The following is an 8,307-nucleotide window of genomic DNA, read 5'->3' as shown; positions in this document are numbered from 1 at the left end:
TTCCGCAGCAAAGGTTTTCTAAAGCAAATGTTTACATATTTTTCCGCGGCATTATTGGGAAACACTTATTCTTCTTTTTACCCAGAAAACACTGAGCGCCGAATGACTTCGTTGACTGAATAAAGTCATAATCCGCTAAGGACGACTACCTCCTAACCATATGCCTCCTTTCCCCCTCAAAGTATTCCTGACTGGCTAACAGATGACAGCCACTCCTATTCAACATTATACATGTATTGAAGGTTAGTCGGGAGGGGGGAGGAGGAGGGGGTAAAGGGGGGGGGGGGAGCATTTTAGCAACCGACGACTATTCAGTGACGGACAGAGAGAGACTGCTGAGAGAGAGAGAGAGAGAGAGAGAGAGAGAGAGAGAGAGAGAGAGAGAGAGAGACAGAGAGACAGAGAGAGACAGAGAGAGAGAGACAGAGACAGAGACAGAGACAGAGACAGACAGAGACTGAGAATGTTCTAAAAGTCTAGTTTAACAGAAAATTATGCATCAAACCGGATTATGCGTCTGCGGCCCCATTCGCGACGGTCTTCAACCCGGTGTACGATCATCTCGCATATTTGACCGCCTCTCGCCTGCACGCTCTAACGAATGATTCCAACCCGACTTCTTCTTCTGCGTTCGATGTTGGTGGCCGTGCTAGATCCTCAGACCAGTGGCTGCCAGGAAGTCCGCAGTATTCCAACCCGACAATAGCACTCCTTTGCATCAAGTATGATTCCTTTGTCACTAAGACTCCCGTACCGAAGCTGAATACGAGCTGGTTTTGTAAAAAGAAGCGCATTTCTACATTTGAAACCCACCGAGCAGCCATTTCCGGTGCTTCGTCACCACGATTTCTCGTTTTAACATTTAAATACGGGAAAACGCAAATCCTTCTTCGACATATTATGCATTTCGAAACAAAGTTAGTCATCGCAGATGCAGTAGGTCACCTTTAATCCAGACAGAAATCAACAACTTTGTGGTAAAACGGGAAAATGCAGGCCGAATCGAGTGTTACTCACCGTACACCAGCTTACCACTGTATAGCCGGTTATCCCCCGTGACTCACTGGCCGAGAGAGTTGAGGGCCCCAAAGGGTTTAAAATCGTGATCGTGATTGGCGTTTTTTGACCTTTCTGTGACCGTGATTGCCGAAATTTCCATTTCTGTGATCGTGATGGGACTTTGCTCGTGATCCGTGATGACAAAAAAATCAAGTCTCGTGATCGTGATCGTCATTTGTTTTCGTGATCGTGACGTGATGGGCATTATTGCAAAGCATTTTATTTTCAACGTACATTTTTCACAGCTGTATCACTCTATGATCCTCTATTCGTCAAGGAGCCAATCCCGATTGAAGGGAAGCAACAACACATTCAGAAATATGATTTTGACAGCGATTGCTTCCCTTTAAGAGAACCAATCACACAAAAAAAGAGATCCAATCAGAAGGCGAATTGCAAAAGTCTGCCAAACTTCATCCAATGGAAGGCCTTCCTGCTAAAGTTTTGAGTGCATTCAGTCAAACTCGAATTCGAAGATCAAAAATGGGGTGCAGCGGTACAGTCATCGAACTTTCTGTTATATACGACTAGTGTCTGTCTGTCTGTCTGTCTGTTCGCGATGCACGGCCAAAGTTCTCGGTGGATCTTTTTCAAATTTGGACACCGTATTCAGCTACACCCCGGACACAACCTCATCGATGAGATATTTCAACACGTGCTCTCAGCGCGCAGCGCTGTGCGCGCTGAACCGTTTTTTTGTTTTTGTTGTGTTGTTGTCGGGATCCACTACCAGTAACTCTTCCTTATTTTCTCCAGTGTTTTCAGCCGCGATTATCTCCCTTCCTCCGTGTGGCGTCAATCCATATTCCCGTTACTACGTTACTATTTTTAGAAGGTCACTGAACGTTACTATCTTTAGAAGGTCTCCAGTGTTTTGCGCGTTTAGCAAAGCCGGGTCCCAGGCGCAGCCTGGTATTCGGCTCTACTTCTTTCCTGCGAAGCCGGTACCCGGCGAAGCGGGTAATCATCTAGTCCCCGAGTACGCAGTACTAGGGTCCAACAGACTTTAATTGTGTGTGTGTGTGTGTGTGTGTGTGTGTGCGTGTGTCTGTCTCGACTTAACGGCTTATTGCTGGGAAACTACTGGGCGCAGTTCTTTCAAAAGTTGATACACTAACTTGATAATAGGTCCGATTGATCGTATTAAAACTTCATAATGTTACCTGGGACCTAAATGCCCCCAAAAAACACAAAAGCCACTCTTAACGGTGGGAGTTTTAATAATAATAATAATAATACGAATATTTATAACGCGCACATATCTCACCACCAGGCGACTCAAGGCGCACATACACTCATTCACACACACGGAGACTTAAAGTCACTAGCACACACACACCATCAACCATTAAAATATGTACAGTTATTCAGGGTGGGATGGGGTGGGCAGTGTAGAATGCATGGATTATTTGGAAAAAAAGGAATGTCTTGAGTGCAGATTTGAATGATTCGAGGGACTGTTGTTGACGGAGGGGGAGAGGTAGTGTGTTCCATTGGCTAGGTGCTTGGAAAGAAAATGAGCGTTAACCTGCTGTTTTGAGTTTGGTGTGTGGGATGTTGAGCTTGAGGGAGTCGGTAGATGATCTGAGTGCTCGTGAAGGGACATAGAGAGAGAGAGAGTCGGAGAGATAGGCAGGGGCGAGACCATGGAGGCATTTGTAGGTGAGAGTGTTGATTTTGTAGGTGATACGGGCAGGAACGGGCAACCAGTGGAGCTGATTTAGGAGGGGGGTGATAATTATGATCTCTCTTTTTCTTTCGTAGGACAAGACGGGCAGAGCTATTTTGAATGCGTTGGAGACGAGAGATAGAAGAAGAGGGAAGACCCGCCAAGAGAGAGTTACAATAGTCAAGACGTGAGAGAATGGTGGAAGTGACCAGTTTGGCGGCAGCATCTGTGGTGAGGTACTTGCGGATAGTGGCGATGCGGCGGAGTTGGAAGTAGCAGGTGCGAGAGACAGAAGAGATGTGTTGTTTCATGGAAAGGGTGTTGTCTAGTGACTCCGAGGTTTTTGACAGCAGAAGACAGAGGGACAGAAGAGTCAGAGAGTTGAAGAGAGTCGGAGGTGGCTTTGGAGAGTTTGGATGTAGTGCCTATTAGGATTGCTTCAGTTTTGTTGCTATTGAGCTGAAGTTTGTTTTCTGTCATCCAATTCTGCACGTCAGTGATAGTGTCAGAGATAGAGGAAAGAAGAGATTCAGACTGGTCAGGGGAAGAGCTGTTGTGAAGTTGAGAGTCGTCGGCAAAAGAGTGGTGGAGAACGTTGTCGGTCAAGGATGTGGTCAAGAGGTTGAGTGTAGAGAGTAAATAGTACAGGCGGTGGGAGGCTGGTCGCTTTGCGAACAGCCTCAGCCGAACGCGTCACGGAGTGACGAGAAAAGCGTGATTTACAAGCCAGCCAGCGGGTGCGGAGATTTGGTCTCGGCAAAGAAACAACAATGCAGTGTTTGTCTCGGTGAGACTGAAAGAGAGACAAGAGAGCACGAGAGAGAGCGACAGGGACACACAGTGACCAAAGTGATCCGGGTTCGATTCCCGGCATGGGCGGTCTATTTTTTTTTTAATTCTTGTTTACTATTGTTTATTATGAACGTTTTATTTTACTCTAATAATTTTTTTTATTGTGTAAAATAAATAAATAATATATATATTTTTTTTTAATCCAAGTGATCCGGGTTCGATTCCCGGCATGGGCGGTCTTTTTTTTTTTTTTTTTTAATTCTTGTTTTACTCTAATAATTTTTTTAATTGTGTAAAATAAATATATATTTTTTTTTTAATCCACGTGCACAAGACAAAAACTTTCATACTGGGGGAGCGTATTCGGGTCCAGCGCCAGCGTTTTTATATTTAGTCAAGTTTTGACTAAATATTTTAACATCGAGGGGGAATCGAAACGAGGGTCGTGGTGTATGTCTGTGTGTCTGTGTGTGTGTGTGTGTGTGTGTGTGTGTGTGTGTGTGTGTAGAGCGATTCAGACAAAACTACTGGACCAATCTTTATGAAATTTGACATGAGAGTTCCTGGGTATGAAATCCCCGAACGTTTTTTTTCATTTTTTTGATAAATGTCTTTGATGACGTCATATCCGGCTTTTCGTGAAAGTTGAGGCGGCACTGTCACGCCCTCATTTTTCAACCAAATTGGTTGAAATTTTGGTCAAGTAATCTTCGACGAAGCCCGGACTTCGGTATTGCATTTCAGCTTGGTGGCTTAAAAATTAATTAATGACTTTGGTCATTAAAAATCTGAAAATTGTAAAAACAAAACAAAAATTTATAAAACGATCCAAATTTACGTTTATCTTATTCTCCATCATTTGCTGATTCCAAAAACATATAAATATGTTATATTCGGATTAAAAACAAGCTCTGAAAATTAAATATATAAAAATTATTATCAAATTTTTTTTTTCGAAATCAATTTAAAAACACTTTCATCTTATTGGTTCCTGATTCCAAAAACATATCGATATAATATGTTTAGATTAAAAACACGCTCAGAAAATTAAAACGAAGAGAGGTACAGAAAAGCGTGCTATCCTTCTCAGCGCAACGAATACCCCGCTCTTCTTGTCAATTCCACGGGCACTGCCTTTGCCACGGGCGGTGGAGTGACGATGCTACGAGTATACGGTCTTGCTGCGTTGCGTTGCGTTGCGTTCAGTTTCATTCTGTGAGTTCGACAGCTACTTGACTAAATATTGTATTTTCGCTTTACGCGACTTGTTTAGTCTGTTATATTTTGTGGATTCAAGCCAGACCAAAGCATGCGGCGAGAATGCCTTCCTTGATAGAAAGGTCCGGCTACGGGTCCGTCTTTCCGAAGACGAAATGTCAAGGTATGTTGATCTATTCAGGGCCGGACTGGGTAAGTACTAGGGGGGGGGGGGGGGGTTACAGATGGGGGTCCAGGGGCAAAGCCCCTTGGTGGGGGTCCAGGGGGCGTAGCCCCCTTGGTGGGGATTGCAAGGGGGCGAAGCCTCCTTGAAGCTGAACGTTTTTTGGTGTTTCTGGAGGAAAAAGAACGAAAAAGATCAATTCGACAGCAAGCTGTATAGGCAATGAAGAAGAATTGAGATTGTAAGGACTCATACTTTTCATCACAAAAATCGTTGAAGAAAAATGTCTTTCGAAAGGAGGTGAGAGGTGCGAATTCTCCTCGGATTTCATGATGATCCAGATGCAACCCCCCCCCCCCTCCCTCCCCCACACAAAAAAAAGGAAAAAAAAAAGGGTTTGGGAGGTACATGCGCAACCTCTGTAACTCCCCCTCCCCCCCCCCCCCCCCCCTAGTCCGACCCTGTCTATGTTGCTCTATGACTGTTCTGAATGTAGGCAAAGATCTTGAAATTTGTTCAAGATCTTTGAGTTTGATTGAGATCATTGACATTGTCGACATTGCCACGTCCGGCTGTCACTCGCTCAGTGTGACCTCGACTGGCTCGAGTCTGATCGAGTCTGCGTGTAGCCAAAACCGAAACTAGAAATGTGTTTTTCATCCCAGCAACGTGGACACGCTTGGCATAGATTCTATTTGTCGCTTCTTTGCATTAAGCTTGGATTTATTTTAGCGCCTGTAAACTTATCAACAATGGGTTAAATTCAGGAACTATGGCGGGGAGACGTGCCAGTTTGGGTCACTTGATCCTCATGTCAAAGTCGATCAAAGTCATGTTCGTTGGGGATTTTGTTATTATAGACTCTACCATCACACATACATGTACTTTAATTTCAATCCACCCAATAGTTTTTGAGAAAATGGGTTTAAAAGATTTAGCTCTGGAAATGTGAAATTGTGCAAGTATATATATTCATGTGTGTGAGTGAGGGTGTGGGAGTTGAATGTGTATAAGTGTATATTCCTTCACCCACCTTCATGATTCCTAGACTGACCTTTAGTCAGGATTATAGACTCTACCATCACACATACATGTACTTTAATTTCAATCCACCCAATAGTTTTTGAGAAAATGGGTTTAAAAGATTTAGCTCTGGAAATGTGAAATTGTGCAAGTATATATATTCATGTGTGTGAGTGAGGGTGTGGGAGTTGAATGTGTATGAGTGCAGGGGCGGATTAGGGGGGGGGGGGGGGTTACAGGGGTTCCGGAACCCCCCCCCCCCCCCGGATTTAAAAAAAAAATAATAATACTAACTTTAAAAGAAATAATTAGTGGCTGCTGACACCAGTTGATCATGTTTAAAATCAAGTATAAGCCATAAATTGTTCATAAAATAGCTAAAACTCTTCAGCTTCTGGGGGGCTCAGCCCCCCAGACCCCCCAACGGGGCCTTGCCCATGTACCCCAGGTTGTAACCCCCCCCCCCCTGGCTTAAAGGCACAGTAAGCCTCCCGTAAACCATCACAGATACTGTCAGGCTTTTACACACAGTACAAACACCCTTCCATTTGAACGCTCAACAAACTGGAACATCCTAGGTGCCCTACGTAAAGAGCGAGCAATTTTCAAAGAATTTATTTTTGCGTGGTTTATCTTACCCCTCAGCCATCGTGAACCCGTGTGATCCAGTTTCCCTTTTTCACAATGTAGTCGTCAGTTAGTTATTTGAATGCGACTATTTACAATAGCACGTGTTTATGCACGAAACAAACGGCTGTGGTTCACAAGAACTCTAGCGATGGCTTTTGACTGTTGAGAGAAACGGCGATATGCACTGATAAACCGTCGTCGTCTGCTACGACCCTTGCGTGACCCTGCTTCCGGGCTTTTCTTTTTTCAAACTTTCACAACTTCGAATTGTACTGATCTTGTCTTGATGAAAAAAGAATTCTTTTATGATTAAAGAATGTTTGTGTAACAAGCTGTCAATTTATCATTTAGATTTTAAAAGTTAGGTCTAGCGCAAAAACGCACCACGGTCCAAAAACATTTTGATAATCATCGATTCACGGCTATCGCCAGTTTACATCGATAGAATGAATCGATAGAATGAGACCCGAAGGGAAGTAACTCATGTTTGACCTGAGTTCAGGATGGGTCCAAAAAGTGTTCGAGACAATCTGCAAAATTAATTCTTTAACAAGAAGGGCAAAGCCCATACGACTCACATGCTTGACCTTGACCTTTACACGAGGGTCAAGGTCAAATAACTAAACCTAGCAATGACATACACTAAGAACTGCTTTACACATTTTTCCTACCAAAATACATGTGACCTTGACCCAAGGTCAAGGTCATCCAAGGTCATGCAACACAAAGCTGTTAATTCAAGACATAGGAAGTACAATGGTGCTTATTGGCTCTTTCTACCATGAGATATGGTCACTTTTAGTGGTTCACTACCTTATTTTGGTCACATTTCATAAGGGTCAAAGTGACCTTGACCTTGATCATATGTGACCAAATCTGTCTCATGATGAAAGCATAACATGTGCCCCACATAATTTTTAAGTTTGAAACAGTTATATAATAAGTGACCTTGACCCTGAACTATGGAATATTATATTCCATAGTTCAGGGTCAAGGTCACTTCAAAATATGTATACAATCCAACTTTGAAGAGCTCCTGTGACCTTGACCTTGAAGCAAGGTAAACCAAACTGGTATCAAAAGATGGGGCTTACTTTGCCCTATATATCATATATAGGTGAGGTATTGAATCTCAAAAACTTCAGAGAAAATGGGAAAAATAGCTGTTTTTTAGACAACATTTATGGCCCCTGCGACCTTGACCTTGAAGCAAGGTCAAGATGCTATGTATGTTTTTTGGGGCCTTGTCATCATACACCATCTTGCCAAATTTGGTACTGATAGACTGAATAGTGTCCAAGAAATATCCAACGTTAAAGTTTTCCGGACGGACGTCCGGACGGACGGACGGACGACTCGGGTGAGTACATAGACTCACTTTTGCTTCGCATGTGAGTCAAAAATTGCTCGCTCTTTACGTAGGGCACCTAGGATGTTCCCGTTTGGTGAGCGTTCAAATGGAAGGGTGTTTGTACTGTGTGTAAAAGCCTGACAGTATCTGTGATGGTTTACGGGAGGCTTACTGTCCGGGCGTGAATTCCGGTATTCATAACAGCCGTCCAGCACCAAAACGAGGTGCCATTGCTGTTGAGGCCAAGTCCACGAAAATAAATTCTTTGAAAATTTCTCATGCTCGACAGAAAGCAGCCAGGATGTTCCCGTTCGGTGAGCGTTCAAATGGAAGTATCCTTGTACTATATGTAGACGCTCGGGGAGCTCTGTGATGGTTTACGGGAGGCTTACTGTGCCTTTA

Source organism: Littorina saxatilis, linkage group LG3 (assembly GCF_037325665.1).
Source record: "Littorina saxatilis isolate snail1 linkage group LG3, US_GU_Lsax_2.0, whole genome shotgun sequence".
Classification (NCBI taxonomy): Eukaryota; Metazoa; Mollusca; class Gastropoda; order Littorinimorpha; family Littorinidae; genus Littorina; species Littorina saxatilis.
The sequence above is the reverse complement of the archived record's forward strand: the minus strand, read 5'-3'. Positions refer to the sequence as shown.